This window comes from Alligator mississippiensis, chromosome 4 (assembly GCF_030867095.1).
Source record: "Alligator mississippiensis isolate rAllMis1 chromosome 4, rAllMis1, whole genome shotgun sequence".
Classification (NCBI taxonomy): Eukaryota; Metazoa; Chordata; order Crocodylia; family Alligatoridae; genus Alligator; species Alligator mississippiensis.
This window is the reverse complement of record NC_081827.1, coordinates 55,179,348-55,198,998: the sequence shown is the minus strand read 5'-3', so window position 1 is coordinate 55,198,998 and position 19,651 is coordinate 55,179,348. Positions and strand designations below refer to the sequence as shown.

The 19,651-nt window shown below is 46.2% G+C and overlaps 1 long non-coding RNA gene across 1 annotated transcript in view; it reads left to right on the top strand.

Moving 5' to 3' along the window:
- LOC106739313 (uncharacterized) overlaps positions 1-17,064 on the top strand; it is a 28,801-nt gene extending 11,737 nt beyond the window's left edge. The window contains exon 2 of the long non-coding RNA XR_002091775.2: positions 16,444-17,064. This is a non-coding gene — a long non-coding RNA (uncharacterized LOC106739313). The remainder of the gene's footprint in view (positions 1-16,443) is intronic.
- Positions 17,065-19,651: the final 2,587 nt, after the last annotated feature.

Below are 19,651 nucleotides of genomic sequence, written 5' to 3'. Positions count from 1 at the left end.
ACTGGCTTTCTTGCCTGCATTGCATGCCAGCCTCTGGCTTCTTTATCATTCCTTCCATCCAGGAACAGCACACACACTAACTGCAGGTGCTTCCTCAGCCTAACAAAGGGTTTTTCAACCTGAAAGCTTGCTAAGATATATTTCTGTAACTATTCAGTTGGCCTGCTAAAACATACCAGATTAGATTGAGCCAAAGGAAAGGCCCTTGTCCTTAGACCAGTGCTGTGTCCTTAGACCAACACCCTTAGCACCTGACCAGAAGGACACAGGGCCCTGGACACATCTATGCCCCAGGGTGGGGGCTGTCAGGGAGAGTTATTTGGCAGATGCTGGAGAAGAAGCTCCTGCAGGAGAAGAAAGAAAGGCTCTGTCACATTTTGGCTGCCTGAGATGCTGCTGGTGCTACTGTGCTAGTTCTAAGTTATTTTATTACCTGTTGTCATTTAAAGTAGTGGACTAGGCTGAGGCTGTAGGGGAGGAGGAGACCTCATTGGGGCAGACTACTGTATTGTGAAGAGGCCCCAGAACCAGTGAGGGCACGCTTTAACACATACCCAGTGTCACCTATGTCATGTGCTTTGTTTGTCAGCAGCCTGAGAAGCAGTTTCCCAGAAACCCCAGCATCTATCTCCTTGAAACTTTTCAGGCTTCTTCGCCTTGGAAGGTGTTACCAAATTTGCCCATTACTTTGGGGTGTGCTCATTTATTAGGGATAGTTTCTAGGGTCTTGGTGATTCTGTCAATGTGCTGCTTGTGTTACTATATGGAGCTGTATCTCTCCCTTCTGCAAGCCCTAACCCCCAGCTATCTTGCAGGACTCAGTCTCAATGGGACTGGGTTCCTCCAGTCACCAAATCAGTCATACACGCAAATTAACGTGACATGCCTGACCTGGCCGGGCTGATCAGCATGGACAGGCTGACACCCTCATGTGCCAAGAATCAGTTCATAAGAGCAACAATAAAATGCAGTCAGACACAAGCACACAGGTGAACAGAATCCCTCTGAATCCAGCTGGGTGTCCAGCTGACACCCTCATGGGCCAGCATTCAGTTCATAAGGGCACATCTGAGTCAAACTGGGTCAATCAGCCTGTACAAGCTATCCCCTTATGTGTTTCAGACTCAGCACGTCCCAATCTTTGGCCTCTTGATGAGCAGACCCCACAATATTTTTTGGGCTTCACAGGGATCTTTAGCTTAGGTAAAAGAAGCGTTGCTGCAGAGCACGGGAGGAAAGAGAAGCAGAGAAGGAAAAATATACCCAATTACTACCAGTTTGACTATAAAAGTTATTTATTGGTAAGCATATGAAATATATAATAGTACTAGTAGTAATAGACATGCAAAAGAAAAGCAAACATGAACAATGACAATACTACCCTGGTTTCACTAAGTATTTGGGGAAACTTAGCTCAAGCTTAACTAATACAGTTCAGTTTCAGAAGTTTATGCCTAGACAGAAGAGAGAGAGAGAGAGAGAGAGAGTGAGCGCTGGGATCTCACCTAGTCCAAGGTACTCAGGCTGCAAAGCTGACAGGCACAGTCCGTAGCACAATCCTTGAAGAGAGAGACGATCTGTTCTTCCAGTGTCCCAAGAACGACAGGGGATGGTGTCAGCACAGGAGTTTTCTTCTTCTTTCCTTTCTTCTTCTTCTTCTTTCCTCCTCCTCCTTCTTCTTCTTCTTCTCTTCTTGAAGTACACACACTTTTTACAGATTTTTATACCCTCAGTTCAGCTGCTTCAAAGCACCCTTAATTGTGTAAATCATTGTCTTTTCTATTGACAAGGGGATATCTGGTTTGGAACATCTCAAGAAACTGCTTGATAATCAGGAAACACTTAAGATTAGGGAGTAACCAAATACTTGGGAGCCAGCTTGAAATTCCTATGGATGGCAGATATACTGATGGGATATCTCATGGTTTCTTCAGGAACAATAGATAGCTTGCAGCATCAGGATTTTTGATTTTTACTTGTTGTGCATAAGCCTCAACTTAGCATGACTTTTCCAGATTTTACTAGCCTTTTAAGAGACTTAAAGCAATTATTGGGGTGCTCATAACCTTTTGTGGAGAGGACTCCCACCAGTCGTTTCAGGAAAGGTATGACAACACCTGTGATTAGGGTTCCAACGGGCTGGACGTTGTGATGAACCCTTAACCATTGTTCAAATGTTGCCCATACCCCCTCTGACTCGGTCTCTTGCCTCAGCATTCCCTAACCCAGCAACTGAGTTTTAGTCAATCAAGTTTAAATAGGCTTCCCATAGTGGGACCGGGGAATGTACGGCCCGAGATGCCTATTAAACTTAGAGGTGTGTGTGTGTCGGGGGGGGGGGGGAGTCCTTAGTAAATCCAGATTAGAACTGGTCTGATAAATGCTGAGCTGGGTGTGTGTGAACATGGGTTGATTAACATTTGGAGCACAGATTCCCCATCATGCAGTGCTCCCCTGCTTCTCTGGTCCCAGAATTCACTGCAGTCTCTGCTTCAGGCTTTCTGTTCTCCATCTCTCATGTAAATGAATGGTCATCTGGTTCCATCTTGGCTGTAAATGAGACCTAGGGCAGTTGGTTTACTCTTGTCACCCTTATCTTGAGGGTCTTAGGTGCGTCTCTCACTGCATCTTAATCAGTTTCGTTTAGGTAGAGAAGGGGAGGGAGGGGGGGGTGAGTCCTTTGTGAGTCAGACAGACTGCATCCTGTGCCAGGGTTTCCCCAAGAACACACAGCTGAGACGTAACAAAGGGGCTACCATCCCTAGAAGTTTTATCTGAATCAGGCAAGAAATGACAAAGTTATAGACAGGTTTGTGCTTCCCTATTATAGCCTATGGGCGAAATGTCGAAACAGCGTCAAAACAGCAAAACTGTTTCGACAACACAAAATGGAATAATGGTTTTGAAACTAAACAAAACTTGAAACAAAACACTGTTCCATTGAAACATCAAAATGGAAGTTGAAATGAAATAGTGCTGTTTTGCACAGCACTAGTTAATGCTTAAAATATTAATTGGTGTTAATTTCCTATGCTAGATTATGGCTATAGGACTGATACCTTTAATGGTTAATCATTTCATTTGTGATATTTGTTCGTAGGAAACCTGTAGATAAGCTTGTTTTTAGTTTTAGGATAAAGTTACTGTCTATGGTTATACCATACTAAAGGTACTCAAAACATGAATGTCCTCACATTAAAGCTTGTTAACTCTTGCTAAGTGGCGTCTGAGCATCACAAACTTACACTGCTTCAGGCAAGGAAGTCAAGTTGGCTCTGTGCCTGCTTTCAGGGGCAGGGCAGGTGGCCTGGCCCAGGTTGCGGGCAGCTGGGGTCTGGCAGGGTCCCATTAGGTCTGCTAGCCTCTGCCTGCCCTGACTGGGCCTCTGCTTCCCCCAGCCCCCTGATCTAGCATATCACCACCCCACCCCACTGGCCTGGATTGAGCTGGCTGCTGTCTCCCCATCCCTCTCTGACCCAAGCACCCATGGCACACCCCTGCCCCTATATCCTTGGGCTCATCCCCACTTCTGATGCTATCCTGGAGGATCAGGCAGGGAAGGAGAACCTGCCTGTTGCTGCCAGGCCACTACTGCTCTCCAGGCTCATAGCAGTAGTGGTACTGGGGTGGGTGGGTTCCTTTTCCCTGCCTGCTCCACTAGGGCAGCACTGGGAGCTACAGGTGAGCTGGGACCTGCTGGGGGGTGGTGAGTGGGGATCTGGGGTATAGAGGGGTGGACCCAATCAGGAAGTACAGGAGGGATGGTGCAGCAGGCCTGATCAGGGTTGGAGGGGGTGTGCGGTAGGGCAACACAGTGGGCTCAATCTGGTGGGGTAGGGGGGTTGGGAATCATGGCAGGCCCAATCCAGAGTAGGCAGTATGGTGGGCTGGGGTGGATGGCACAGCATGCCAAATCCTTCCTTGCTGCATCAGCTATGCCCTCCCACCCTCCAGTGGGCCTGCCATGATCCAACCTTCCATGCTATGCCATTCCCCCCACCAGCCCAGATCTGGCTCACAGCACTGCCTGTTCCTCCCTGCCCCCCAGCTGGCCAAGAACCAGCAGTTTCATTAGGGGCAGGTCATGTCAGACCAACCTGATTGCCTTTTATGATCAGGTCACAAAAACATTGGATGCAGGTGTCGCCATGGATGTAGTCTTTCTAGACTTCAGCAAGGCCTTTGACACTGTCGACCACCTCATCCTCATTAAAAATCTAGATGACTGTGGCATCGATGCCTACACAGTCAGATGGATTGCAAATTGGCTGAAGGGTCGAACTCAGAGGGTGGTGATGGACAGGTCATATTCGACCCGGGCAACTATAGGCCAGTCAGTCTCACCTCCATCCTTGGCAAAGTCTTTGAAAAATTATCAAGGCTCACATATGTGAGAGCCCAGCAGGACAAATTATGCTGAGGGGGAACCAGCACGGGTTCGTGGCAGGCAGATCATGCCTAACCAATCTAGTCTCTTTTTATGACCAGGTTACAAAATGCCTGGACACAGGAGGAGGGGTGGATGTCATATACTTAGACTTCAGGAAGGCCTTCGATACGGTATCCCACCCCATACTGGTGAACAAATTAAGAGGCTGTGACTTGGATGACTACACAGTCTGGTGGGTGGTGAATTGGCTGGAGGGTAGCACCCAGAGAGTTGTGGTGGATGGGTCGGCTTCGACCTGGAAGGGTGTGGGCAGTGGGGTCCCGTAGGGCTCGGTCCTTGGACCGATACTCCTTAATGTCTTCATCAGTGACTTGGACGAGGGAGTGAAATGTACTCTGTCCAAGTTTGCAGATGACACAAAGCTATGGGGAGAAGTGGACATGCCGGAGGGCAGGGAACAGCTGCAAGCAGACCTGGACAAGTTAGACAAGTGGGCAGAAAACAACAGAATGCAGTTCAACAAGGAGAAATGCAAAGTGCTGCACCTAGGGAGGAAAAATGTCCAGCACACCTACAGTCTAGGGAGTGACCTGCTGGGTGGCACGGAAGTGGAAAGGGATCTTGGAGTCCTAGTGGACTCTAAGATGAACATGAGTCGGCAGTGTGACGAAGCCATCAGAAAAGCCAATGGCACTTTATCGTGCATCAGCAGATGCATGACGAATAGGTCCAAGGAGGTGATACTTCCCCTCTATCGGACGCTGGTCAGACCGCAGTTGGAGTACTGCATGCAATTCTGGGTGCCGCAATTCAAGAGGGATGCGGATAACCTGGAGAGGGTCCAGAGAAGGGCCACTCGTATGGTTAAGGGCCTGCAGACCAAGCCCTACGAGGAGAGACTAGAGAAACTGGACCTTTTCAGCCTCCGCAAGAGAAGGTTGAGAGGCTACCTTGTGGCTGCCTATAAGTTCATCACGGGGGCACAGAAGGGAATTGGTGAGTATTTATTCACCAAGGCGCTCCCGGGGGTTACAAGAAATAATGGCCACAAGCTAGCAGAGAGCAGATTTAGATTGGACATTAGGAGGAACTTCTTCACAGTTCGAGTGGCCAAGGTCTGGAACGGGCTCCCAAGGGAGGTGGTGCTCTCCCCTACCCTGGGGGTCTTCAAGAGGAGGTTAGATAGGCATCTAGCTGGGGTCATCTAAACCCAGGACTCTTTCCTGCCTATGCAGGGGGTCGGACTCGATGATCTATTGAGGTCCCTTCCGACCCTAACATCTATGAATCTAGGAATCTATGACCTGGGGGGAAGTGGGCAGTGGAGTCCCCCAGGGCTTGGTCCTTGGGCCCACACTGTTCAATTTCTTAATCAGCAATTTGGACAATGGGGTGAAAAGCAACCTGTTCAAATTTGCTGATGATACCAAAATTTGGGTGAGGTGGGCACGTTAGTAGGGAGAGAAAGACTGCAGAAAGACCTGGATAGGTTGCAGGGGTGGGCTAACAAAAACAGGATGCATTTCAATACTGACAAGTGCAGAGTGCTGCACTTGGGCAGTAGGAACCAGCAGCACATTTATAAGATGGGAAACTCCCTTCTTGAGAGCATGGAGGCAGAAAGGGATCTTGGAGTCATTATTGACTCCAAGATGAACATGGGCCGACAATGCAAGGTCATGGTCGGCAGGGCTAACTGGACCCTATCGTGCATCCACAGGTGCATCTCAAGTAGGGCCAAGGAGGTGATCCTCCCCCTCTACGTGACACTTGTTGGGCCACAGCTGGAGTACTGTGTCCAGTTCTGGGTACCCCACTTCAAGAGGGATGTGGACAACATTGAGAGGGTCCAGAGGAGGGCCACCCGCATGATCCGGGGACAGCAGGGCAGACCCTACAATGAAAGGCTACAGGACCTGAACCTGTTCAGCCTTCACAAGAGAAGGCTGAGGGGGGACCTGGTGACCGTCTATAAACTCACTAGGGGGGACCAGAAGGGTTTGGGGGAGACCTTGTTTCCCCTAGTGCCCCCTGGGATAACAAGGAATAATGGCCACAAATTGTTGGAGAGTAGGTTTAGATTAGACATCCATAAGAACTACTTCACAGTTAGGGCAACTAGGATCTGGAACCAACTTCCAAGGGAAGTGGTGCTGGCTCCTACCCTGGGGGTCTTTAAGAAGCGGCTCGATGCCTACCTGGCTGGGGTCATTTGAGCCCAGTTTTCCTCCTGCCCAGGCAGGGGGTTGGATTTGAAGATCTACAAGGTTCCTTCCAAACCTACTTCTATGATTCTATGATCTTATAACAGCCTTCATGCTGGCTGACCCTTACCCTCTTCAGCTGTGAGGTCCCTCCCATTGAAGGGACCTTCAGCCCTTACAGGCTGTGGCCCCATCTCTAGGCCAGTCAGGGGGCCAGATAGCTCACAGTAGCCCTGGCCTGCTTCTCATGTTGGGTTTAAGTGCCCTTTGGCCCTGCCATCTTGCATTGACCAGCGCAAGGGATCAGAGAGTCAATCTAGCAGCTGCTGACCCCCATATTCCAGAGACAGGTCACTCCTTAGTCCCACCAGAGAGCCCTCTTCTACTCCAGGGGCTTGCCTGGCCCCCTTGTAGGCCTACCAGCTGTTAGCCCCATGCCTAGGCTGGGCCTTGTTCTAACTAGTCCAAAACCTTCTTCTGGGGCTCGGGACCCTACTGGGTCTGTAGGAACCTCCTGCCATCCCCATAGTTCTTCTCTTATCACCAAGGTGTTCCATGAGCAGTAGCTCAGTTGAGTGTTGTTGTTCCTTTGGCTGTTTGCAGCAAACTGCTGCCTCAGCCCAGAGAGCCAGGGTCTAAAATGGCCACCTCATCAGGGCTGGCTTGCACCTGCCAGCTGCCTGCTCCCAGCCCTTTGTCTGTGATGGAGCACCTTTGGTGCTCTGTCAGTCTCTAATCACCCTGCCACTGTGCTCTGCCTACTAGGCAGTGCAGGGAGTGAAATAAAAAGCCAGGAATTGCCTGTCTTGTCAAGAGATCAAGGACCTTTGGACAAGTCCCTTACATTGCTCTTGTATACACTACTGCTTTCCTCACTTGCTTTTCTCTCCTTCTCTTCATTTCCTATTATGTCACTTATATTTGGCTAACTGGACTTGCTCTTCCGGCACATTCAGGCTACTTGATTTGCCAACCTGTCCAGTTTTCCTTCTCTTATTCTTTGCCTCATACTCTGTCCATTCTTTGCCTCATACTCTGTCCATCCTGTATCAGTCACACTTCAGCCTATTGTTTTCTTTCATTCTCTTGGATGCAAATTTGAGTTGGGGCTGAATGATATTTGGGTGATCATGCAATAGCATCAAAGTTACTGCAGATGGTAAAAGCATCTCCCAGTAGGTCTTTAAGGATTTGGTCAGATATAACATTTTAACCATTTTAAAAGGGGAGAACCTGCTGGGGAGGTAAACTTCTATGATTCTATGATGATTCTATGAAGATTGAACCTGCTAAACCATTCTGACAGAGCCACCCCGCCTTGGACATACTGCACTACCTGTTCCCCTCCACCCCCTTACCACTGGCTCAGATTAGGCGCACCACACTGCCTGCCCACACCCCTTACCACCAGTCTATATTGGACCTGTCCCCCTTGTACCTCTCGATGAGGCCCACACTGTGCCCTGCATCCCCATTCACCACTCCCTAGCAGCTCCCAGTGCTGTTCTGGCAGAACAGGCAGGAAAGAGGAACCTGCCCACCACTGGTGCCCCTCTACTGTCTGGGCTAGGCTCAACCCGGAAAGCAGTAGTGGCAAGGTGGTGGCAGTGGCAACAGCATTGTTGTTGGCTGATGGGTTCTCCTTCCCTGCCTGCTCCCTTGGGACAGCATTGGCAGTAGAGGTAAGCTGAGGGACATGTGGGGGTGCTAGCATGAGTCATGAGGAATGGGGGGCTGGGGAGCCCCAATTGGCATGGGGAAGCCCCAGTATGGGGAGTGAAGGGACAGAGGGTGTGTCCTGAGGAGCAGGAGTGCAGTTCTAGTGGCAGGCATGGGGGGAGCCCTAGGTATCATAAAGAGCCCAGAATAGTAGGGAAGGGGGTGTCCCCTGAATTTAGGTGCTCCCCTGCTGTTATTGTGGCAGAAGATAGAGTGGTTGAGATCAGTGTCTCCTGGGATGCTGGAACATCTCTCCCAACTAGTTTTGGGCCTGTGGAGCAGTCACATATGACTGCAATGTGAGCTGCCTAAAGACAGTTCATCCTCAGTAGAACAGGATTATCTCTGAGCTACTCAAAGATGCCTTAGTATGGGCTTACTGCTCTACTATGTGGACACTCCTGGTTTGAGTGCCCTCAACATGTATTTATGTTAACATGTAACAACACTCTTTGTGTAATTTGTAACTTCACCCTATCACACTTCATATTGTAATTTTAACAGAGGATGCATGGTGAAGGACTAGGACTGAGATTCCATGATTCCATTTCACCTCTAAAGTAACTATGTATTTCTCTCAGGGAAGTTTTCTTGTTCCATCTAAAAGTACAGCACAGTAATCATAAATGCCCTGCCTATCTTCTCCCACTTTCATGTTTCTAACCTGGAAATTGGCCTGTCTCCCATATATCCTTTACATTGTCCATATCTCAGCTCCATATAGCAAGGTGAGGATCATGACTGTTTGATAAACCATGAGCTTGGTTTTGGATCAGATGTTGCGGACTTCAAACACCCGTTTCTTCAGGTGTCCAAACATTTGAGGTGATGTTGGATTTCTTTGCCCATGTCAGCCTTCTGTGAGAGATGGCTTCCAAGGTACAGGAAATACCCAACATTCTCCAGTCTCACTGTGGATCTGGAGCTGGGGACTGTTCATTAGGAACTTGTTGGTGGAGGACCTTAGTCTTCCAAATGTTAAGCGTCAGTCCCATTTTCTTGTATGCCTCAGTAAAGACATTGACAATTGTCTGAAGATCTGCTTATGAGTGAGTACACACGACAGCATCATCAGCATAGTGGAGCTCAATGATTGACGTTGGGGTGGTCTTGGTTCTGGATCAGAGTTGGCTGAGGTTAAAGAGTTTACCATCCATTCAGTAGTTTAGCTCCACTACAGCTGGAGGCTTGTTGGTGATCAGATGTAGCATCACAGCAAGAAACACTGAGAAGATTGCTGGAGCAATGATGTAGCCTTGCTTAACTCTCATTTTAACCTCAAAGAGATCTGTGATGGATCTATTACTGAAAACCACCACTTGCAAACCATCATGAGGCAGGCAGAGAATGGTGACAGATTTTGGTGGGCATCTGTACTTCAGAAGGATCATCTACAACACTTCTCAGCTCATTATGGATGCTGAGTGAAAAGCTTTCATGAGGTCAAAGAAGGCCATGTAAAGTATGTTGTTCCCAGAATTTCTCCTGTGCTGTGAAGATCATGACAGGTTGTGCCTCTTGATGCCATAAACCCACACTGGGTTGCTGGGAAGAGTTCTTCATTATGTGGCAGGAGACAGTTCAGGAGGGTTGTCACAGTGATCTTTCCTGTGGTGTGAAAGCAAGGTGATCCCTCGGTAGTTTCCATAGTAGGGCTTTTCTCCTTTCTTGAAGATCATCTCAATCATGGCATCTCTGAAGTCATCTGGAATTTCCTCACTATTTCAGATCCTAAAGACGAGGGCATGAAACTATGATGTGATCTCTTTTCCTCCCCCCCCCCCCCCCCAGTTTGAGTATTTCAGTGGGGATTCAATCTGCTCCAGATTCCTTTATTTCTTCAGTTGCTTGATGGCTTTCCTCACCTATTCAAGGCTGGAGGGATTCCAAAATCATCTCTGATTGGGTGTTGTGGGATACAGTTGAGAACACTCACATCAACAGCAGAGATCTGTAGATAGCAGAGTCTTCTTGAAAATGTCTTCAAAATGCTCCTTCCAATGGGCATTGATGACTTGCCTTTCCATGATCAGGTCTCCTCCATCCTTAGGTCTCAAGGGGGTTGGTTCCGGAGTGCTCAGACCATAGATGGTTTTGGTGGCGCTGAAGAAACTGCATGTATCATGGATGTGGGTGAGTTGTTAAATCTCTTTAGCCTTGTCTTCCCACCATTTGTTTTTCATATCACAGGTTCTCCTCTGGACATCTGTGTTAGCTTGTTAGAGATTCAGTTTCTTTTGATTGGAGTTGGTATCATTTCCCCAACCACAAAAGGTCTTGCACTTGCAATCGCTCAAGTCTTGGAACTCCTGGTTGCTCTTATCAAGCCAGTCTTGATGTTTCCTGATAAAGAAGCCAAGTGTCACTTCACAGGTATTGATAACAGTGGCGTCAAAGGCACCCCACACACTGTTGACCTCCTGTTATTGTTGTTGATTGGAATTCACAAGTATTTTGTTGAGGTACTAATGGAAGAGATCTTGCTTGCTTGGATCCTTGGGTCCCGTGGTGTTGATCTTCCATTGGCATTGCTTCTGCTGTAGACATTGTTTGGGAGCCTATTTAAGTGACATAAGTGAACTGATGAATCAGTGATCAGTCCAGTAATCATCAGCTCCTAGCATTGCTTGAGTAATGTGAGCATCTTTGTGATCCTGGGCACAGATGATGACATAGTCAATTAGGCACCGATGCTTATATTGTGGGTGTTGCCATGATGTCTTGTGCCTGTTTATCTGGTAGAACAGGGTGCTGGCAATGGTGAGTCCATGTTCCATGCATTTTAACAAGAGGAGGATGCCATTGGAGTTCACCTTTCTACTCCTTCCTTGCTGATTGATTCTGTTCCAGAGGTTAGAATCCCTTCTGACTCTAGTCTTGAAGCCACCAAGAAGAATAAGTCTATCTCCCTCCAGAACATCAGAAAGGACTTGGTCCAGGTTGGTATAGAATTCCTCCTTGGTTTCATTGGCAGCATCAAGAGTTAGGGCATATGCACTGATGACAGTGGCATAGTGGCTCCTCGCCAATTTTCTGATGGGGAGTCATAAGGTGCTCATGAATTCCGGTAGGGAACTCACTGAGTTGGTTTATGAGTTTATGAATTGCCCTGAGTTAGAATGACATTTAAAATACTGTAATATGATCATCATGTTTTGGTGTTCAAACCAGGAACACCTTTTCCCTTTGGTGTTCACGGAACTAACCTTTCAATGCTACTGCATAAAGTATACATTTACATTGACTTACACGCAATATCTTGTTCTTAAATTTCTCAGTGAAAATGGTATAAGGACAATCTGGCCCCATTATAAGTGCCCATGTAGGGTCAGAGAACAACCCTTTCCTTATACCTTTAGGTATGTTTATCCCATGTAGGGCACAACCTTAGCACTGCTGTTACTACTTGCACTCTCAGAGGATGATGATCAAAACTATTTTTCTAGTTTCCCCCTTTCCACATTATGGGTCCAAAGTTGTTATCTAAGCTCAAGTAGAGAAAGTAAGCTGTTCTCCTTTCAGGGTTTTCCCCTTCAGTTTTGGTGTTCATAGGGCATGTACATGTTCATAGGGCTTAGTTTGCCCTAAACATGGTGCAACTTACAGGTAAACTAACTTTAGATCAGCCTGGGTTAACACAGCCTAATGAATGTCTGTACCTATTCACAGTATAGCCCTGAGATTGGGAAAGCCCACCTGCTTTCCTCAGACCTGGGGCTGTGTTGTTCCTACCTCTCCCAACCCTGATCAGGCTATTTTTAGCTCCCAGCACCCCCCTCCACTGCAGACTCACTAACTACTCCTGCAGACCCTCCATCCCACCTGCCTCATTAGCCCCACAAGCTCTCCAGCCTCCCTACCCCCACGGCATTACTTCCCTTGGACTGCATGCACTGCTCCTTGTTTAGGTTTAGCTGGCTTAAATAAACCAGTTAAACCTAAAACAGGTCTTGTGAACACTTATTCAGACACACCCTGAGCTATGGGATAGATGTACCTTAGTTAAACATTTATTTTCAATGAAGCCATATATACTTTTTTCAGTTTTTATAGCTGAATGAAGTCAGTCAATATTTCCTTTCCTCCTTTACATTGTTGAGGTAAAAGTAATTTGTATTTTTCTTAGTAGTTAGGATGAATAGTATAGAACTGATCCTGTTTTCTTGCTTTTGGGGAATATGATTATGTTTTCCTCTTCAAGATTTATGTTGCTGGCCAGTGAATAATAAGCTAAATATATAAATAAGCACAAGAAGAATTTCTTCAGAAGATATTTAGAGGGATGAATATAAAAGTTTGCCAGAGAATATTATTCTATGCTGTAAAGCCCACACCAGCCTGATGACAAAAATCCTAAATGAATACAAGATTTCTGTTAAGTGGCAGTGAAAATTTAGAGTGCTATAGTTGACACTTTTTGGAAGAAAAACTGATAGAATGGCCACAGCTATTTATTTTCCCTCCTAAATAGATTCAATTAGCAGATCTCTCCAGATCTGTCATCTGGAAAGATGAGGATCAGTGCAACAGACAGGAACATCAGAAACTGCAGGTTGATCATGTTCTATCCTGATCTTAACCTATAATAAAATGGCAATGTTGCTTTTCACTGCAGTTTCTCAGGTACTAGTCTTCATTGGGTGCATATACACAACACATTTACTGCGGAATTAACTAAGTAGCTCTGCAGTAAATAGCTCAGTGTCTCCATGTGCAGCTCTATTAGGCTGAAGGAAAGTAATAAACTCCACAGCAGGGTAAATACAAATACTACCCTGCTGTGGAGTTTTTTATTCCACAGCACCACACTGCACACGTAGATGCTGATGCAGCTGTCTGGGTGTCGCAAGGCACCCCGGTGCCCCTGCTCCTAGAGAGGAGAAACTGCCAGGGAGCGAGTGAGTGAGCCCTGGCCTGACATAACGAGCCCAGCTGAGGGGTTGCCCAGGTAATGAGCACAGCTGTGGGTTGCCAGAGCAACTAAGGGGAGCCAGCTGCCTGTAGGGGGCAGGGCCTGGCCCTTATAAAGCTCAGGGCTGAGGCCAGGCTGGGAGTTCTCTGCCAGCAGCCGGAGAGGCAGGAGCTCCCTCAGCCAAGATATGGGAAGAAGCCTGATTTGCAAGTACAGCTCATGATAGCCCTGAGAGGATTGGGTACTATGGTTTAGCCAGGGGGCTTTATGTTTGAGTTACAGCCAGGAGGCTCTAGTTTATGTTCAGTTTTAATGTTACACCGGAGGCTTGGGTGAGGCTGTAGGGGTTGGAGGAGGCCTCATAGGGACCCTATAGGGGTGGGGTGCCCCAGCGCCAGTGAGGGTGCAGTCTAGCGTCAAGAGGGCGCATTGTTCTCATAGGTACCCCAGTGGTAGGGGGACCCCAGCGCCAGTGAAGGCGCAGCTTGCGCACCGGTGAAGGCATAACTGGCGGTGAAGAGCGCAACCAGCGGGTTGCGGTAGGGGAACAGAGCCCCCGGCTTGTGTGTGGGGTACGTAGACCCCAGCCCCTGAGTGGGGCAGCATTGAGAAGCCCAAGGTGGGCGCGGCGAGCCCCGAAGAGGGGGGGAGCACCCTAGTGGGAAGCCCGGGATGGGCGCAGCAGACGCCAGCAAGGGTGTCACTTGCGGGGTGCATAGACCCCAGCCCCAAGGAGGGGCGATTACTGAGGAGCCCTAGAGCGGGGCCATATTGAGGAGCCCGAGAGGGGCAATATTGAGGAAGCCCAGGACGGGTGTAGTAAGCCCTAGAGAGGGGGCAACATCGTTAGGAGGCCCAGTACGGGCGCGGTGAGCCTCGGGAGAATGGCTACTGCCTAGGCTAACCCCGGAGCAGGGCAGAGGGCTGCGGTTGCCCCCAGGGAAAGGGGGTAGCAGCGCGGTGTGCCCTGAGAGAAGGGGAGAGCAGCGCGGTGGGCAAGAAAGGCCAGAGGCTCACTATAGAGTCCTAGAGTGGGCACAGAGAGGAGGAGCCCGGAGGCGGTGCTTCCATAGAGGGTACAGAGCAGGCCCGAGGGAGCTGGAGAGTTGATTAGGGACAAGACAACATCCGGAAACATCTGCGAGGCTTGGGCTGCGGTATTAGGGGAGTTTGGAGACGCAGGGCGCCCCCTGGCATCGGGGCATTATAATGGGCAGCCTCCCGCTAATTAATTAATTAACATCAAGACGTGGCAGGCGAGAAGGCGGGCGGTTGCCGCAGGAACAGGTGGGCGGGCCGCAACTTGGCTCGGAAGCGATGCCTGTCACACTGGGGCACAAAGGTCAGCCCCTCCACAGAATGCTGAGCCAGGTCAGAGCAGCCCCAGGCTGGCAAGCTAACCCTCCCCTCCCCTCCTCATCACTCCTTGCCAACCAGGACTGCTCCAACTCAGCTCAGTGTGCTGCTCTCGCAAGCACACTTGTAAATGTGGTGCTCAGAAGCAATAAATTGTGGCATGATATGCATCAGAGTTTATTGCTCTGCATTCATTGCATGTATAGATGTGCACATTGAGTGAAGGTAGTAAAATCATCCTAATGGGGTATTAAATGCTGTTCGTGTGACTTGTGTATCAGGTAGACAAAAGATGAGAAATCTTGACATTACACTCAATCTGTAGAAACAGCACTCATTTCTCACATAAATATCAATAAAATGCAACTTAGAATTCTACTTCTGATCTCAGAATAAAGCACAAGAATTAAACTAATGCTCATCATGAACTTCCACATTAAAATTTCATACGATAGAATAGATGCAAACAGAATGTGCTAGAATTTCAGATCTATTTACTTAGGAGTCTTTCCTTCCCAGGTACCTTTCCAGCATTTTATTATAATTTGTTTTCTTCCTCTGCTCCTGTCTGGCCTTATGAATAGATAAGTGAATAAGTAATTTGAAGGAACAGAAAAATAGGCATAGTGGTTTCTAATATATTTTAGAAGTTTGGAAGGAAAGTTAGATAAAAAGGAGAAAACATGCAGTACCGAAGGAGCTGTTTTAGAGAAAAGTAAAATATTGCTCTAGAAAATAGATAGTGGTCATACAAATTAGCAGACACAAATTTTCCAAATAAAAAACTCCAGCTGTGACACTTGCTTAGTTACCTGGATATTCTTTTTCAAGGTATGACACAGAAAAAAACATTTTTTTTAAATACTTCCTGGATAAATATTAAATAGAAGTCTATTAGAAGTACTTACAAAATGCCTTTCTGTACTTTCTTTCTTCCAAATAAAAAATAGAAATGCGAGAAGGTGTAATATTGCTTGTCTTATTGTAATCAGTCAAACCATTTATAAAATAAGATGCTAGTCAAAATCTGCAAAAGTCCTTAACTACAGCCTTATTACATTGAACCCTGACAGTTGAAATGAAAATAATTCCTGAGGACGTGTTAAATATATATATTTTTTCAATTTTATCATGGTTTAAAGTATAAGAAAACTAACCAACAGGCACTTATTCACCATGACTGAGCCTTGAAATTGGTGAGACTACACCCTACATATATTCAGAGAGAAATACAAAGACGCCTGGCATAGTGAGATGTACAATAACAAGTAAAAAAAATACAATCTATAGATATATATTCACTGCAATGAATATTACAAAGGACCGAGCTCTATAGAATAGCAAATAGATTCCTTTAATATGTAGGCTGCCAAATAGTGTGATGCAAACAAAGGTCTAATCTATGACAACACTACTCTTGACAATGATCCAGAATCTTTAACAGCCCAATAAAATACTCTGATTGACAGTAGTGAAAATAACTGAAAAATCCAATAATATTAATGAATGAAAATGTACCAGAGTCTGAAGAACATCACAAATCAAAATAAGTAACTAGTGAAATTTCAAATCCGTAACAGGTTCTAACACCTGACTTATAAATTATACTATTTAGCATTTTTCAAATTAATCCTTTAATTAAAGCTTCATCACTTCCTAGGGCTTTGGTGGAAAAGTTTCTTTTTTAGAAATTGAGCAAAAACTAGATCCACTACCAGGAAGAAGTGAATGTTTTTAAATATTGGTGCTGTTTTAAGCATATAATTTGTACTTTCACAAATCAGTGGTATCTTGTCATCTATTGGCCTAATTATATTCTGTTTTCCCATAAGTAGTTGATCTTTGTGTTGCTGTTACCATAGGTGTTCTGATGGAAAATCCTGCTTCCTCAGTGTTGCTTAGAAATTACAACAAGCTTGAATCTGAAGAATCTGTCTCCAGAAACATAATTGGACCATGCAAGAAAGAGAAAAAGGATGACAGAGGAAATGGCATGATCTACAGATCTTTGTTTACAAGAACATTTTCCCATCAACTGTCTTTAGAAATATAATTTCCATTTTGCCTTAAAGAACAGTCAGACAATGTTGTTTAACACATATTCTTCCTTGTCAAACATTTCACTTATTCCACATGTTGTAGACAGCTTAATAAGAGGTATTTCACCCTTAGAATGTTGCTAAAGCTGTATGTCATTTTCTTCCCATTTCACATGACATTTGTTGCAGCAAGAGAACCAGATACCTCATAAGTAACATCACCTTTGGCAATTTTAACTCCATTCATGCTTCTGTCCTTAGCAAAAATGAAAAGAAAATCGCATCCATTTTTTACATTATTTTTTTTAACAGCCTTAAGTACTTACAAATTAGGTGAAAGTTGCATCTTTTTGCTCCCTATTATTAAGTAAGTGTAATCAAGAGGGGTCCATGTTGATGGGAGGTGTCAATACAAAATACATTTGATGTAACCTTATAACTTGCTACGTTCCCATGTTGTGCTTCAAGTTATTTAAACTATTATTTTCCCAGAATAAACAAGAAAAAAAATTCTATTTTTAACAATCAAGTTTGGGAATAGTATAGAAAAGTCCAAACACATTTATTTCCCCGCTCTAGCTATGCCATACTCCATCAGGGTCTAGTAAGTGTTAACATTCTTCCATCCTGACTTCCCAGCCTTCTAAATCTCCTTTTCTTCATTTGGAAACACATTTGGATATGCTTTTATAAAAGTTCCTCTCTATCTTATTTGTCTTGTCTTTCCCACCCAACCCACTGAAAAAGCTCTCACCAGTAATATTGATAGACTCTATTGATCCATGCACCCGGGATTTTGTGTCAGGTGCAGGTTGAAACATCACTTCAGTCTTCTTCATAGTAATAGTGAGTCCAAAGTTGTCACAGGCTGACAAGAATAGGTCCAGGGACCATTGCATGTCAGCCTGTGAGCTTGTGCATAACACAGAGGAAGTTGCAAAGCATGGCTTTAGAGCTCGCTTGGAGCCTGTGTGGGTTGAATATGTCTTCATCAGAATGGTACCTGCTCCCCATACAAGGTCATCGTCTTGGAAGGCATCTGACAGCATGGCAGAGGATAGCATGCTAAAGAGGATAGGTGTGAGCACACAGCCCTGCTTGATGCCGTTTGTGACTGGAAAGGGGTCAGAGCATTTGCCATTCACAAGGATGCCATCATGGAACTGTCAAACCATATTGATGAATTTTCTGGGGTAGCCATACTTCTTCATGATTTCCCAGAGGCCTTCATGGTTCACTGTGTTGAAAGCTTTAGTTAGGTTGATGATCATGAGAAGGTCAAAGTTCTGTTCTCGGCACTTTTCTTGAAGCTGCTGGGCTGCAAATACCATGCCAGTGGTTCTGTGTCCTTTTCTGAAACTGCATTGGCTCTCAGGCAGTAGAATGTTTAGATGGTCAGTTAGCTGATTGATAGAGGTCTCTCACAAGTATCTTGCTGGCAGTTGAGAGGAGGGAGGTTCCCCTGTGGTTATAACAAAGTTGGTAATTTCCCTTCTTCTTGTACAGGTGGATGATGGAAGCATCCTTGAATTCTTGAGATACTACCTCCTGTGCCCACATACTGCAGAAGATCTTGGTTAGTTTCTCCATGAGGTCATGAGCACCTGATTTATAGACCTCCACTGGAATCACTTCAGCTCCACAAGCTTTGCCACTAGACATTTGTTGTATGGCCTTTTGGACTTCCTCAATTGTAGGTGGAGCTTCAAGAGAGGTGTTGACAATAATTTGAGGCAGCTTGAGTATGGCATCCATGTTGATGGAGACGGTCCAATTGAGGATGGTGCTGAAGTGTTCAGCCCATCTCTGGAGGATCTGGGCCTTGTCAGTTAGCAGTGTGGTCCCATTGGCAGACAGCAGAGGGGAGGATCCAAGGACCTGTGGACCATGGACAGCCTTTAGGGTGTTGAAGAAATTATTCATTTTGTTTTGGTAAACATAATGCTGGATCTCATCTGCTTTGTTCCTCAGCCATGTGTCCTGAATCCCTCGCAACTTGCATTGAATGGTCTTCCATATCGAGCTGTAGGCATGTTGTGCTGACACAGACTTATCATAGAGGTAGGCTCTGTGGAGACATTGTTTCTTTTCCAGCAACCATTGTATGTCTTTATCATTTTCTTCAAACCAGTCTTGGTGTCTATGGATGCTTGGTCCCAGGATCTCAAAAGCTGCAGAGTGTATAGCTTCATGAAACCACTTCCAGTTGGCTTCAGTGGAGCTGGAATAGAGTGTGTACTGTGAAGCTGATCTTTCAGATGGTTCACAAAAGACAGCCTGGTGCTGTAATTTATCAGACCAGCAGTATTGAGGTGCTTTGGTCCACTTCATCCTTGAGGATGCTGTCTAATTTGAATTGTGATCTTTAGTGAGGGGATGATGAGCTGATGATCAGTCCAGCATTCAGTGCCAAACACTGTTTTGGTTACATGGACATCATGTCTGTCCCTCCTTTGGATGATGACATAGTCGATAAGATGCCAGTGCTTGGAGTGGGAGTGCATCCCCAATCTTTTCTTCTGGTTGGGGAGATGGAATAAAGTGTTAGTAACCAGGAGCTCATGTTCAGCACATAGTCTGAGCAGGAGAAGACCATGCTATTACAACTTCTGATCCCATGCTTCCCGATGATGCCATCCAATGCTTGGCAGTCAGAGCCAATCCTGGTGTTGAAGTCACCAAGGAAGATGAGACAGTCAGATTTCAGTATAGCTGTGATCACAGAGTGGAGGTCATCATAGAACTGGTTCTTGACTTTGTTGGAGTTGTACTCACTGATTTCATAGATTTCATAGACATGAGGGCTGGAAGGGACCTCAGAAGATCATCGAGTCCAGCCCCCCGCCCAAAGGGCAGGAAGTCAGCTGGGGTCATAGGATCCCAGCAAGATAAGCATCCAGTTTCATCTTGAAGGTGTTCAATGAAGGCGCTTGAACGACCTCCGGTGGCAGGCTGTTCCAGACCTTGGGGGCTCAGACAGTAAAGAAATTCTTCCTTATGTCCAGCCTGAAACGATCTTGTAGTAGTTTGT